The sequence below is a fragment of the Danio rerio genome, chromosome 1, assembly GCF_052040795.2.
Source record: "Danio rerio strain M-AB ecotype USA chromosome 1, GRCz13ab, whole genome shotgun sequence".
NCBI lineage: Eukaryota > Metazoa > Chordata > Actinopteri > Cypriniformes > Danionidae > Danio > Danio rerio.
This window is the reverse complement of record NC_141021.1, coordinates 26,336,306-26,351,322: the sequence shown is the minus strand read 5'-3', so window position 1 is coordinate 26,351,322 and position 15,017 is coordinate 26,336,306. Positions and strand designations below refer to the sequence as shown.

At 33.6% G+C, this 15,017-nt stretch overlaps 1 protein-coding gene and 1 long non-coding RNA gene across 3 annotated transcripts in view; one reads left to right on the top strand and one right to left on the bottom strand.

The window, feature by feature from the left end:
• fbxw7 (F-box and WD repeat domain containing 7) overlaps positions 1 to 15,017 on the top strand; it is a 281,944-nt gene that overhangs the window by 144,436 nt on the left and 122,491 nt on the right. The window lies entirely within an intron of this gene.
• LOC147846837 (uncharacterized) lies at positions 1,737 to 6,805 on the bottom strand. The gene is made up of 3 exons (XR_015476615.1): positions 6,200 to 6,805; positions 4,768 to 6,082; positions 1,737 to 3,776 (listed from the first exon to the last, which is right to left on the bottom strand). It is a non-coding gene; the product is annotated as an uncharacterized LOC147846837 (long non-coding RNA).

The following is a 15,017-nucleotide window of genomic DNA, read 5'->3' as shown; positions in this document are numbered from 1 at the left end:
TATATATATATATATATATATATATATATATATATATATATATATATATATATATATATATATATATATATATATATATATATATTATAATTCTCCACTTTATGCATTTGGAAATAGTGTCCAATTGAAAGGTAATTCAATTTTAATGTAATTCAAATCAGCTATCCTGCTTTTCAAGATATTGTCATCAGCTTTTAAAAAAATCCATATCGGTTGACCACTAATAAGTTGAAGTAAAATAATAATGATAATTAAAACATTTAAGTTAGTGCTACAAAATCTATAAAATCTAATTTCTCAATTTCAGTCTCTTTTCTCATTTTTTTCTCATTTCTCTATATTTGATTTATTAAAAATATTTGTATATAAAACTGGTAACAGAAAAAATAAAGCTTGTGTGCTTAGAACGTGCAAAAGTATGTTAAGCGTACAAGATGAAAACAGGTTGAAAAAGTAAAGTTTTGCCTTACATAAATTGGACTAAAATCATTGATCTATGTGTTTTGTCTAAATGATTTACCTCTGGGTTATATGACCACATTTGATCTAATAAAAAACTGCAGTTGATATTCCATACTATTGCTGGATCTTTGTACTGACTATGTTTATGAACATCAATAATTTAATTATTTGCCTTAAGCTAAATAAGACAATAATATGATTAGGATGTTTACATGAGTTGCCTTTTGAATGTTCCATTCATGTTCCTGTTTTACATGTTATAGCATTTAATTCAAATAATGTCATTAATTCAATGCTAGTTTCCTCTGGGGTTTCATGCAAGAACAGTTTGTGTTCATCATAGCACCATATGTGATTTTCAGCATTTAGTTTTTAATTTTGCGACAAATTTTAACTGCAGATAATTTCTCACACTGCAGTTGACTGCAGATACAAGTTCTCAATCAACAGGCCCCCTCTGCCAATGCATTCACTAACTTTCAAAATGTGCCCCGTGACAAAGTAACTTTAAAGTCAAGGCACTTCATAATATCCATGTCTTCTAGAATTCTTGGCGTAGTCATTGTTATTTGCTCACACCAAAAAATGCTCTATTGCCTTAAGCCATTATCAATTGTTTGTCTGACAACTGCTTTGTGTTCTTCCTGTCGCGAAATGTGGCAAAGTACTACAAAACGGTAATAGTATGAGGTGTTTACATGTCTGTATTGCACTTCAGTAATGTGACCTTAATAGGAATGCTCGACTTAAAATACATCTTTGTTTGTTGTGAATATGTGCCCTCTAGTGGCAAAAATTACATACTGCGCCATTAAATGTTAAAATATAAAACAAAATTATTGTAGTATGAAGGTTTTAGGCCCCCATTTAAGCTCTCAAACAGACTTTTAAGGGCCTACTATAAAATGTTTTTAATGGAAAAGTTGATTTAAATGCCAGAAAATGTCAAATGTAATAGATAAAATGTGAAGTGAGGGATTTTTTGGTAGTGTGTGTACATATAATTGTGAACATAAAAATGCCAGGCTTTAAAATATTTTGGTTAATTTAATTGAGATTTGCATTGTTATGTAAATTCAAAAGTTAGGTAAATTAAATGCCTAAGAACATAGTATTATTGAATTGAAAACAATGCTAATGAAACTGCAGATTAGCAAAGTACTACAAAAGGTAATAGTTTAAGGAGTTTACATGCCTGTACTGCACTTGCATAATGTGACTATATAATAGGAATACTCTACTTGTCTTAATTCGATTTCTGTTTAGTTGGATTATGATTTAGATAATTAAAAATCGCTGGTTACTTCGTAGACACTCAATCAGAATATTATCTTAATCATATTAATATCGTAGCAGTGGTGTCCATGTAAACATTCTCAATGTCACGTATACAAGCTGCGGTATAGTGGGCACCTGTTTTCTGGTAAACTGTTGAGTGAAGCAAAACCAGAGGTCAAAGGCTCTTCACAGTTGTCCCTTGTGCATTAACAAGAATGGTGAAATTTGTCCTGCATACTGAATTGCGGTTTTGAGATGTATATTTTCACTGTGGATGCTTACGAAGTTGGCAAATACTTCAAGTAAGGTATAATTTTAACACCATCCACAAGATGATTGTCTTTTCTATGTAAACTGTTGAGTGAAGTGTTCAGCAGAGAAAGGTTGTGCTGGTCTGCCATTGTGTGCTCAGTAGAGTTATTTTATTCTTCTGGATGGAGGGTCGGTTTCATTCATATTTATACTTTTGATCTTCTGACTTCTGTAGAGCAGTTTTGAAGTTATCGCACTGATTCATGTACTCTAAACTCTTCTTCAAGGATCTGAGTGTCATTCAGCAGACAGAAGTGAAGGAAACCAATACAAGCTTTACACTCCCACAGCTTCATGCATCTATAATCTACAGCGCTCTGCCTTTCTGGCTTATTTGAATATCCTGTCATTTTCATATTCAGTGTCAGGGTTGTTTGTACTGTGATCTTCTTATACCTCGAAAGGTGTTGAAACCCTGTTTCAATAAGCCAAAATCACTAATGATTTAAGTTAAAGTAAATCAAATTGAATTCATTAAAAGCACAATATGTAAACAACTTTAGAATAGTGTTGTATATTTTGCTGACTTATGTACTTGCATTGTCCCAAATGTTTAAAAAGCAGATAAATAAGCTATTTTAACTAGTGAGACAAATTGTTGTGTGTGGCCATGCTATTGATGTCACACACTCTCAATTTCTGGATTGGTTTTATATGGAAATCGAGGATTTCCAAAGAGGCATTCATATATTGTTTTATTAGACCGCACAGAGCAGCATTATAGCAAAATATTTATATGTACTTACTTAGGGCTGTGCGATTAATCAAAATCAAATCGCTTTTTGAAATGTTGCGATTAGCTAATCGATAGAGGCTGCGATATAAAATATGAGTTTAATTTCTCCCACCCGGAGCAAATGTGTGACTGCCGTCTGAGTGTGATAGTCTTACTAGCCAATTGTGTTAGGACACATTCGTTCTGCCCAATCAGAATTGTGCAACAGGACTATATGGAACACCCACATAGAAAATAATAAATAAACAAACAGGACGAGTGGGAGAATGGCATCTGCCGCTTCAGAAGCATTAGCAGACAAATTGTTATCAAAGAAAAATAGCATGTCAGTAATATGGGAAGATATTGTTTTCAAAGTCACCAACACCAAACAAAAACGGGTCATTTGAAAGAGATGACGCAGAATTGCTGCCACATCACGAGGATATGTCCTTGTACAACTGGTATACAACTGGCACCTAAAAAAGCACCACAATTGGCTATATGAGGAGTGTCTTGCAAAAAAGTCCACTGATGGTATTGCCAATGACACTAAATAGTAAATGTTTGAAGAAGTTAATATCTTTTCAGTTGCTTTTTTTAACAATTTCTCACTCCAGTAAGAAGCTACGCTACAGATTATTGAGCTGAATCTTGACTAAAATAATCAAATCGCAATATCTGCTAAAAAAAGTTTTAGATATTAGATATGTTTCCCAAATCGCACAGCCCTAGTACTTAGTATAATAAAAACATTGCTGTTTCTACCTCACTTGAATGTTGACTGTGGCGTAATAAAAGCTCTGCTGTTTTTGTGCCGTGTCACAATCATTTCACATCATGAGTTATTTTAGCATTTTTATTTTACTTCAATGGGTTTCAGCCTTATTTTGCTTCATATTATCATGAAAATAAGTTTCAAATTCTGTAGCTCATGTATAAATGTGATTTCTGCTGGATTCCTTCAATGTAATGAAGACAACAACTCCCATTATCTCTCACTCAGACACTGCGTAGTGCTTTCCACTCATGGACTTTAAGTGAGCTGCCCAAGTATAGTAACGGCCACCAAAGTATATTTAGTGACACATTTTCTTTTTTACTGTTGTTAACATCCTTTATATATTTTTTGTATCCGCCCAATAACCAAACATCCATGATTGATTAAGTAGTCGAAAATCTACTCTCGTTTTTTCCCATTTCGTTCTTTGCGCGAGAGACCTGTCAACACTCCCACAGACAGTCTCACTTGCTCTGCAGACCCACAGATGCGCAAACAATTTGTCTGGTCTGGGTTCTAAATCTCCTAAAATGTCAGGGATTCAAGTTCTGCTATTGCTTTTTAAAGCTTGTGTGCACTTACAGTACCTTTTTACTCAAGCTTACTTTCGTTTGGCTTCACAACTGACAGTGAGAGCGAGAGAAACATTAAATAATTATTTTTTAAAATCTAAACGACTCAGAAAAACTACTATATACTTGAAGGGGATGAAATGACCGTTCTAAACTGGCTGCAAAATGTGTGTACACCATTAGTAACGGTTAATCAACATATTTGCCTTATTTAAATAATCTACACATTTAAATCTTGTAATTCTGATCATTTGAGATATTGTCTGTTTTTATTCCCTTTTACTGTCCTTTATTTCTCGTTTGCTGATTATTTTATTAATTTGATAGTCTTAATTTTTTACATAGGCTATTTTATTCACAAATCTAAAATGCTTTGGCATTCAAGTTTACTTTAAACTTGAAAGAAAGAGAGAAGCAGATTTTACCTGTCAGAGGGTGCACACGGCTCCCGAGTAGCATAAAAGAGAAATTGTGGATGTCTTTTTTTTACTTTAACACTTTAAAAAGAAAGTGTATAATAAATAAAATTATTGTTAAAAATTAAATAATATATTGTTTGTCGCATATAGTTAACTATTTCTGTGATTTGGGTAAATAGTTTCAATTCAGCTACTACTGCAAATATATTTCAAACCTGTGGAAAGCACTGCTGCATCATAAAATACTTATTTGTTTGTTGTGAATATGTGCCTTCTAGTGGCAAAAATGACATACTGTTCCATTAAAAGATAAATTCTAAAATACAAGTATTGTAGTATAAAGGTTTTAGGCCCCCACTAAGCTCTCAAACAGACTTTCAAGGTGCCTCAACAGTACTTAAATTGTATAAAATTTCATAAATTTTTATGCCATGTAATGTTAAATGTAATTGATAAAATGTGAAGTGAGGGAATGTTTAGGTAGTGTGTGTGTGTAAATACAATTGTCTAGCTATGCCAGGCTTTAAAATGTTTTGGTTAAAGTTTAATTGAGATTTGCATTGTAATATAAATTCAGAAGTTAAGTGAAATGCCTAAGAACGTAGTATCATTGAATTGAAAATGCTACTAAAACTGATAAAAAGAAACGCAAAAAACACAGAATCAAGGGATTTAGATTTTTTTGCCTTTTAAACCAATTTTCAGACTGTTTTAAAACTTCCTGCTAAATGACTCTCCATAGCAATTGTGTCTTGCGTTCACTTGTATATAGTAGACAATGTATGTCTTTAATCTTAAGGTTCTTCAGTTCCAACTCCAAATGTTTTTGTGCCTAAAAACTTTCAGATTGTTACATTCAGTCTGTTATGGCCATTTGCGTTCTGCATAAATAAGGTTCTACTTGTATAGTATCAATGTAGCACATTTATATGCAAGTCTTTGCCACTAGACAAATCAGAGCTCTGAGATCATATCTGGATGCGCAGATGAGTCTTTCCAATCAGTTTCACCTCTCTTACCTGTGAGCTGGAACCTTCTTCTGGAAACCCTTCCAAACGTTGTCTGGCAGCCCCCCATTATTAGCCCACCCGTCTGCTCTAGACTCACTGGAGTGTAAAAGTGGGATGATGAACAGGTGAAGAGTGACTGGATGGTGTTGCAATGAGGAAAATGCATGCTATATTTTCTGGATAATGAGCTGATGAGACAGAATGTCCATCAGGAATGATGCAAGGCCTGGCTCACCTGTTTTCCCAAGTATTTTATATTTTAAGCCACCAAACTTTGGAGTATTTGGTGCCTCAGATGCATCCAAGGAAACTTATTCGAGGAGATATTTTGAATTTTTTTAGTGCAGTTCCACTCATAGACACATGAGGCCACCATAGACTTAAAGTTAGTATTTGAGTTGTGCTTTATCTGATTCTACATCAGTCGTTTTCTTGTGAAAATTGACATGCATATGTTTTGTTACAGCTGTCCTAGGTGAAGTTACTGTAGCAGCTTCACCAGTAACAGTCCCATTCCTCTCGGTTAATCAGTTCTAGATTTGAGCCAGCTGTGAAAACATCCTCCTGTGTCAGAACTAATGGGCTGTATTTGAAATCGCCCTCGTTCCCTCATTCACTATTTCCTGTATTAGTCTGCAAATATAGTTCACCTAAAGGGATAGTTAACCCAAATATAAAAATTTACTTACAATTTACTCATTCTCAAGTGGTAGAAAGTACAGTTAATTGCGTTAATTCTTAGAAGGGTTTTGCATGATAAGTGGCTTTAGAGCAGGGTAGTCCAAACTCGTTCCTGAAAGACCTCTGTCCTGCATAGTTTAGTTCCAATTTCCTTCAACACACCTTCCTGGAGGTCTCTAGAACACCTAGAAAGAGCTTGATTGGCTAGTTCAGGTGTGTCCAATTGCGGTTGGAACTAAAATATACAGGAGACCGACCCTCCAGGAACGAGTTTGGACACCCCTGCTTTATAGCATAGGTCTTAAACTTTATTCCTTGAAGGGCCGCAACTCCACTCAGTAATTAAACACAGTTGATCAAACTAATCAAGGTGTTCAAGACTGCTAGAGACTATTAAGCAGGTATGAGTTGGAGCTGGTTGAAGCTAACTATGTAGAGCTGTGGCCCTCCTAGAATTGAGCTTGAGACCATTGCTTTAGAGTTTAACTGTCTTACCGTTTTGATTAATCCACCTGGAGTGGTGGGAGCACTTTTAGTTTAGCTTAGCATAAATCATCACCAGTAGCATCTCTCTCAAAAAAAAATAAAAATAAAATAAAAATTAAAAAATCAAAGGATTTTGATCATTTTCTTAATTAACTTCTCTGTAGTTTTACAGTACATAACCTAAGACTGACAGAGAATTTTAATTAGCTTTCCTAGGTTTAGTTATAAATTCTAGCTTGATATACACCATTTCAATGTCGTCATGTCATTGGTCCATGAACATTTACTGCTTGTTATCAAACTGTTTCATGACTGTAACAAGGGGCAATTCAATCATAACTTAATGTTAAAACAGCTATCATAACATTATTTATAAATGTGTGTCTTTGGCTTCTGAGAAGCTATAGAAATTAAGAATGTAAAACAGGAAATATGCTGGGTCTGTTTTTGTTTACATCTCTAAGTGGTTTATAGCTAAGACTATAGAATTAAGTGCACCTTAGGAGGTCCACTATGGTTTCGGAGCCCACTACATATGGCTCCTCTCTCAAATGGTGCACTATTTGTGAACAATTTTGGATGGATCCCTATTCTTTTAGACTGAATTACAGGCAAATCTGCATCTATTATTTTTATTTTACGATCACAGCAAAAATCTCACTTTCAAGTTGACATTTTAATTTCCAAAATGGGCCTCTCTTGCATTTATGTATTTTACGGTGTGACTTAAGCAAATAAAAAAATGCCATTATTCAATTTTATGCCATAAATTCTTATATCCCAAAAAGTGGCAAGAATACATTAAATATCAATTTTTTTTAAAAACACCCAAAAATAAAAATGTTGATCATTTACAGCAAATCATTAAGCAGTACACGAGGTTGGTGATACTTTTCATCAGTAGTATAAATTTCAAACTAAATATTTAGCTAAAACTTTTTAATTTGTCATTCAAAGTACAAGTATGAGGATGTGAGCATTTTAAGTAAAAAAGAAGCACAAGCAAAACAAAATTAATACTCATGGCTTCTGGTAATACTGAAGACCTTTACATAAATTAAGCTTTAAATTACAAGATTGTTATCTTTAATTCACAGTCTAGACAAACTGTTTTCAGTTTTATAATAGGCAGTTATTTAAATATTAATATTTCACCTTTTTGCCAACTAACTAGGGCTGTGCGATTTAATCAAAATCGAATTGCAATCGTGATTTGAATCATTGTGATTAGCTTATTGAAGAGGCTGTGATATGGAATATGTATAGTTGAAGTCAGAATTATTAGCCCCCCTTTAATTATTTTTTTTTTCCCTTTTTAATTATTTCACAAATGATGTTTAACAGAGCAAAGAAATTTTCACAGTATTTCTGATACTTTTTTTTTTTCTTCTGGAGAAAGTTTTATTTTGGCTAGAATAAAAGCAGTTTTTAATTTAATAAACAACATTTTAGGGTCAAATGTTAGCCCCTTTAAGCTATATATTTTTTCGATAGTCTACAGAGCAAACCATCGTTATACAATAACTTGCCTAATTACCCTAATCTGCCTAGTTAACCTAATTAATCTAGTTAAGCCTTTAAATGTCACTTTACGCTGTATAGAAGTGTCTTGAAAAATATCTAGTCAAATATTATTTACTGTCATCATGGCAAAGATAAAAGAAATCAGTTATTAGAAATGAGTTATTAAAACTATTAAGCTTATTTACGTTTGAAAAAATTCTTCTCTCCAATAAAGAGACAATAGGGAAGAAAATAAACTGAGGGCTAATATTTCAGGGGTTTAATAATTCTTAATTAATAAGACTTCAACTGGATTATTTCATTTCCCCATCCTAGAGCAAATGCAGTGTGTGACAGTCTTACTAGCCAATCTGCCCCTTATCAGTCATTTTAGTTTTCTGAGTGTTCTGTATTTTTATAATAATTTTTTTTATTTTTATAAAAAGCTACATCATCTCCCTGATTTGAGTTGAACTTGTTTACAGAAAGGTAAGGCCATTTTATTTGATCTTACTGCTTGCTCATGAGAAATTTGAGTTTAATTTCTGAATATTTAAGAACAAACTTGAATAAATGTTGAAGTTAATATCTTTCCAGTTCCTGTTTTTAAAATAACACTCACTGCAATTTAGCAGTAAGATGCTACAATACAGATTAAGATGGCGCTTGACTGCAATAATAAATCGCAAATCAAATCGAAATCGCAATATATCCCAATTAGATATTTACCCCAAATCGCACAGCCCTGCTAACTCATAATCATTCCGTTTTTAACTTTAAGCCAAACTGAACACACTAGCATTGAATCTTTTTCCTTCAGGAATATTCTAAAATGGTGTTTTACAGTATGTGTAATATTCAGGCAAACAGCACCTGTTTATCGTCTGTCATAAGCTGTGTCTGTCATCAGCTAAATGTGAAGTTGTTTTTTAAATGAACCATCTCTGAGATTTCCACCAACAAACTTTATGCTTTCTAAGAATTAGCCTGTGCTGCTTTTGGTTCAATTCTGTGCTTTAGGATTTAAATTTAATTGTTAAACTTTGTACTAAACATACACGAAAAACCATGAATAAAGGAAACATGATTCAAATACTCCTCAAACTATTATCTTTGACGACTTACAGTGGGTTTATGAACAGCAGAGTGTTTCAATGCCCTTGCAGACCGTCCATGTGGAAAACTCTTGTCTTAGAGCTTCACTGGAGGATCGCCTTTTGTTCTAAATACGCCATTGTCATAAAAAAAACAAAAAACCCGTCCCTGAATAACCTTGTGAAGAACTTTTTTCCCTCAAGCATCTCAGGCATAAATGATTCATGAGCATTTGAATTTTTAATCGCTCATTTGGTTGTTTTACTCTCAAATGAGTCGACTGCAGGCTTGTGGCCTGGTCTGCATGTTATAGCTGTGCTGTGTTTGTTTTCATGCTCTCACACACAATAGTCTCTGATTATTTATTCTGTTTTAGCGCTGTAGAGGAAGAGCGTGTATTGTTCTTTCATCTTGGTACTTTGAGTTGTATGAAAGAGGTTGACTTAAATGTAGAAGAGCTGTATTTAATACCAGTTAAACTAAAGAAATGGACTTATTGACATAACAAGGGGAAAGCCCAAATTAGTTGATCTTGTTAAAGAAACGTCCCAACGATGTGTGTTATAAGAAATACATGTTTGTTGCCAATCTCTTTTTATCTTCAGTTTCAGGTTTAAAACCAACTAAAGCCAAACCATATTATAACCTTTTTTTTTATATTTTCATAATGTTTAATTTCCACTCTCTTTACAAGCATGCAACCTTTTAATGTTATCAGTGATTTTATGTTCTCTCTGAGTGTTACTTCAGTGCCATGTTTATTTTGAGATCAGATCTCATTAATTTAACCCTTTGACTGCTTGTCACACGTCACTTAGAGCAATGGTTCATCCGAGTTTGTGTGTTTGTATTTTTTTACATACAGTGTGTATGGACAGCAGTATATGTAGTCATTTAAGAGTGTAGTCTGGTTTTTAAGATTACTCTTCTGACCTCACAAATGCCCCATGGTAATTATTTGGTATATTTTAGTTTACAATCAATAAGAATGCTTCGAAAGAAAGAATGAAAATTAGCATTTTATTCTCATTGATTCATTTATTCATTTTTCTATCGCCTTAGTCCCTTTATTAATCTGGGGTCGCCACAGCGGAATGAACCGCTAACTTATCCAGCATGTTTTACGCAGCAGATGCCCTGCCAGTTGTAACCCATCACTGGAAAACACTCTTACACATTCATTCAAACACATACACTACAGACAATTTAGCCTACCCAATTCATCTGTACCACATGTTGTTGGACTTGTGGGGAAACCGGAGCACCCTCACAAACATGGGGAGAACATGCAAACTCCTCACAGAAACGCCAGCTGAGGCTCGAACTAGTGACCTTCTTGCTGTGAGGCGAATGTGCGACCCACTGCCCAACCGTGCAGCCCTTCTCTTTCTTTATTATTAATTATTTTTTATTATTAAATAATTTTTTATTTGAATGTATTAAACAATGCGTAATTTTTTGTACATGTATTGAAAGTGGAGTCAAATGTTATAAGGTCCAGCAGTGTCAGGAGGGTAGCTAATGTAGCTCTTTTGGTTTATTATTTCTTTTTTGATCATGAATCACTTGTTTTTTTTTCCACAAATGTCACTTTAAAAGACTTTAGCCAGTTTTAAAATTGTCATTTTGGTATTCATTTATTTAGTATTCTTAGTATTTTTAAAAATTGTTTTATATAAAGATTTCAGTTGGTTGACTTGGTAAACTTTGAATTATTACACATGCTTTTGTTCTGTCTTTATTTGCTTTTTGGCTTTACTGTATATTTTTTAAGTTTTTATTTACAATTTTTATCATCCATTCATCAATCTTTCAATCATTAGCACTTTCAGTTTGTTTTTCATTCAATACTCTCAGTGCTTCCCACAAGTTTGAAATATACTTGCGATGATGGCTGAATTGAGACACATCCTTTACCCATGGCATATAAATGGGTAACTACATGTGACACGAAAAAAATATGATTTTTAACAATACTGATTTATTATGTTTCCTTTCAATGGGTTACAGTTCAGGTTGCTTTTTTGACATGACATTAAGTACATTTTGCCAAAGCATTTTAGATATGTATAATTAGCATATACTGCAAAAATGAATTGCAGGACAAATTTTTGAAAATAGACTATCACTAAAAAGGATATTTATTAATAATTAATTAATAGTTAGAATAAAAAGTGTAGATTATTTAAGAAAGAAAAATGAGTTGATTGACCATTTCTGATGGTCTACATTTATTTTGCAGCCAGTTTAGATGTCATTTCGTCCTCTTTGTGTGTTTTTAGTAAAGTTTTTCTGAATTGTTTAAAGAATTTAAGGATTTGTTTAAATTAAATCATATACTTTTTCTCTCTGTCTCGCTGTGTGCGATGTGAGCTGCGAAGGTAAGCGGAAAGTAGTCTTTAATAAAAGAGTAATGCAAAAACGCAACAACTTTAGAAAGTGAAAGCAAAAGTCGATTCCCAGACATTTTAGGAGATTTAAAAACAAAAACAAAAAACTGGCTACAGTCACTGGATGCATATTTAAGCCTCAAAAAGGCCCATCTCTGGTTCTCTGTAGAGCCAGAGACTGTCTGAGGAATTGTTGTTGACAGTTCTCACGCACATACAATGAGCAGTATGAAATGTGTAGAGAGGATTTTCCACTGGTTAATCAAATGCGGATGTTTCGTTATCTTTGGCGGATACAAAAAAAAAAAAAGTGTAAAAGAATGATAATATTGGTGTTAAAAAAAATAATAAATAATAAACCTGGGCGGCCCGCCTGAGTACAGACTGTGTGTGTTATTCACGCTTCATTTCAATTAACAAATGATTTTAAATAGTTTTGATTGCAACAACAATTTTGCAAATCGCTGTTATGTTATTTTTGCTTATTATTGAGTTATTGTGTGAACATAAAAAGCTTGTTTTTCAGGGAAAAAAAACAGGGAAGTGCATTTTTATGAGATCCTTGGCATTGTTGGTGTTTTCTTCTTCTAAGATTTGTTTCATTTTCTCTGAAGAAGTGCTTGTGTTCTTCTGTGTGAAGTTGTGGTGTGATCTGTATTTGATCTCTCAAATGAAAGTTCCCTTTTCTTCCTTTCCAGACCCTACTTTCTTCCCCCAAAGGCCCTAAAGAGGCTATATTTAAAAAGCGACGGGCATGCAGAATAAAGGATTCCTCCTAACAGAAGGCTGTGCCTGACATTCTGCAGGAGCCAGGGTTAAATCCCTTGCATTTCTGGCATTCCCTGCAATTACTTTGTGCCAGTCATGCTAACGGGCCGAGGCTCAGCAGTGCACATACGGCACATAGTTGTGCGCCATGAGATTAGGGGAAGGCTTATGTGGGTCTGTATGAAGTGAGAGGACAGAGGCTTATGGGTTTTCAGGGCAGGGCTAAAAATGAGATCGGCCCTCCCGGGTCAATTTGATTTGAGTAAACTCAGTGTCTCTTCCTCACAGGACCACTTTATGTTCCACAAAAGCACTTTGCGCTAGAGAAGATGTTAAAAAATAAAGCTCTGAAACAATCAGAATATGCTCTGGGGCGCCTAAAATGCAGATACTAATGCGTTTCATTATCTTAAAGGAATGAAAGAAGTTGGCCTGAATGCAACTTTTTTATTTATTTATTTATTTTTTATAAGTTTTAAAAAAAAAAATAAAGTAGCTTTGCAGCTCTATAATAAAAAGCAGTTTTCAGTGGTGAACACCATACAGTTTCATACACAAATATGTGAATCCCCAAATATGAAAACATTTTTCTTTGGCTCCATCCTAAATTACTTCTCTACATTGTAAAAAAATGCTGTAAATTGTACAGTATTACTGGGAGTTTTGGTTTCTAGTAATGTGGTAAAATTTACAAGTTCACTGTAAATGAGCAATTACAATTGTGCTTTAGTTTTTTAGTGCACTTTTATAATACAAATTTCAATTTTGGTTGCCAGTAATACTGTAAATGTTACAGCATTTTTTTTTACAGTCTACTTAAAGGTGTAGTTCATTGAAAAGTTTCTTTTATCAGCCTTTGCTTGTCTTCTACTTTTTCCAAACATATTTTTCTTTACTTTTCTAAACAAAGCACAATATACATTTAGAAAAATGTTGGCATACCAAGCAATTCATGGATGTCACTAACTTCCATAATAGGCAAAAAAAAAACACAAAAAAAAACATGCTATGTGTGTCAATGGCTGCCATTGATGGTTTGTTTACCAAGGTTACTGAAAAGACTGTTTAAATTCCCAAAATATTTGGCAAATAATAACTTTAATAACTAACAATATATAGAGAAAATCCAAAGTGTGTATCAACTATTCATTTAGCCGATTCTTTTATCCAAAGCAACTTGATAACAATAGTGCAGTAGAATAGCGTTGCCGTCATATATCTATGGTAGTTTAACAGTTAGCTTTTTTTATATATACACACAAACATGCACACATCCACAAGCAAGTGCACCGTACACAAACACAGACACCTTTGCACAATCATGTGTATATGCTGGAAGCAGACTCAGAATTGCACTAGTTTTTTCAGAAAGATGGATCATTTGTGCCTGAGGCAAACTAACTGTTAGTCACATGACAATAACAATGTATTGAATGAACGTTGTCTGGATTACATTTCGATTACACGTTCACACTATATAGAACACACAAATATGCAAAGTACTTGCTTGGATGAAGAGGATCTAATTTTGTGGCCAAACATTAACTCTGTATCAAATTGTATAATTGTAGTTTATCATTCACAGCATGAGTAAACTCTGGAAAAGTAATGAGTATACACAGTATCTTGATTTCAGTGGTAAAACTTTATGTACTTCAGGGTTGTGTAACTTTATTCATATTTCAGACTTGTTTATATGGCTAAATATATTATGAAGGTTGGATTTAGGCACACCTGCTGTTTTCTGTAGGAAACCCAGATTTACAAGCCTTTAAAATGTTAGTAGTTGTCGAATGCCATGTGGAGCACGACTGCTGTCATGACTGCTAATGGCTAGCTTGAAATGTTGACTCTTAGACTGTTAAGGCAGATATATTTGCTGTTTGTGTGCCTCCTCATAAATTATGTAAATTAAGGGATTTTGCCTGTCTCTGAACAATGAAATATTTTACAGTGTTGGCAGTAAGTTAGTCTATTTTTTTGCATAGTCAAAACATATAATTAAACTTAATTACCTGTTGCTCTGTAAAGTTTAATTACAGTGTTTTTAGTAACAATGTAATACAAAAGCTTTTGATTTTTATTAAACTATGGAACCTAAGGTTTCAACAAAAATACAATTAATTAGTCGTATGAATAACTAATATTCTTAAACCAAATATTCAATAAATATATATTTTAATATCTAAAATGCATTTATTTGTTTTTTTATCGTTGTTATTAAAAGCAGTAAAACACCGAATACAGGTGAATACAAAACAACAGGTTTATAAAATATAAAACTAATATTATATAAAAAATATTTTTATATCCTGTCACTAGCACACCAGGCTGAATTTGCCTCAGGTGTGTGTGGCCTTGGGTATTACCACATCAAACACCCTGCTTTCTCATGCCACAGTGTCTTCATAATATTCCATTCTGGTCCACCATCCTCCTTCTGCCATCATTATGTTTTATGGTGAAGCCAAACTGCTTGCATACCTCTGAATGTTGCTGGAGGCTCTTTCTTCTGCTTCTGTGATGGCCCATTTACACAAACATG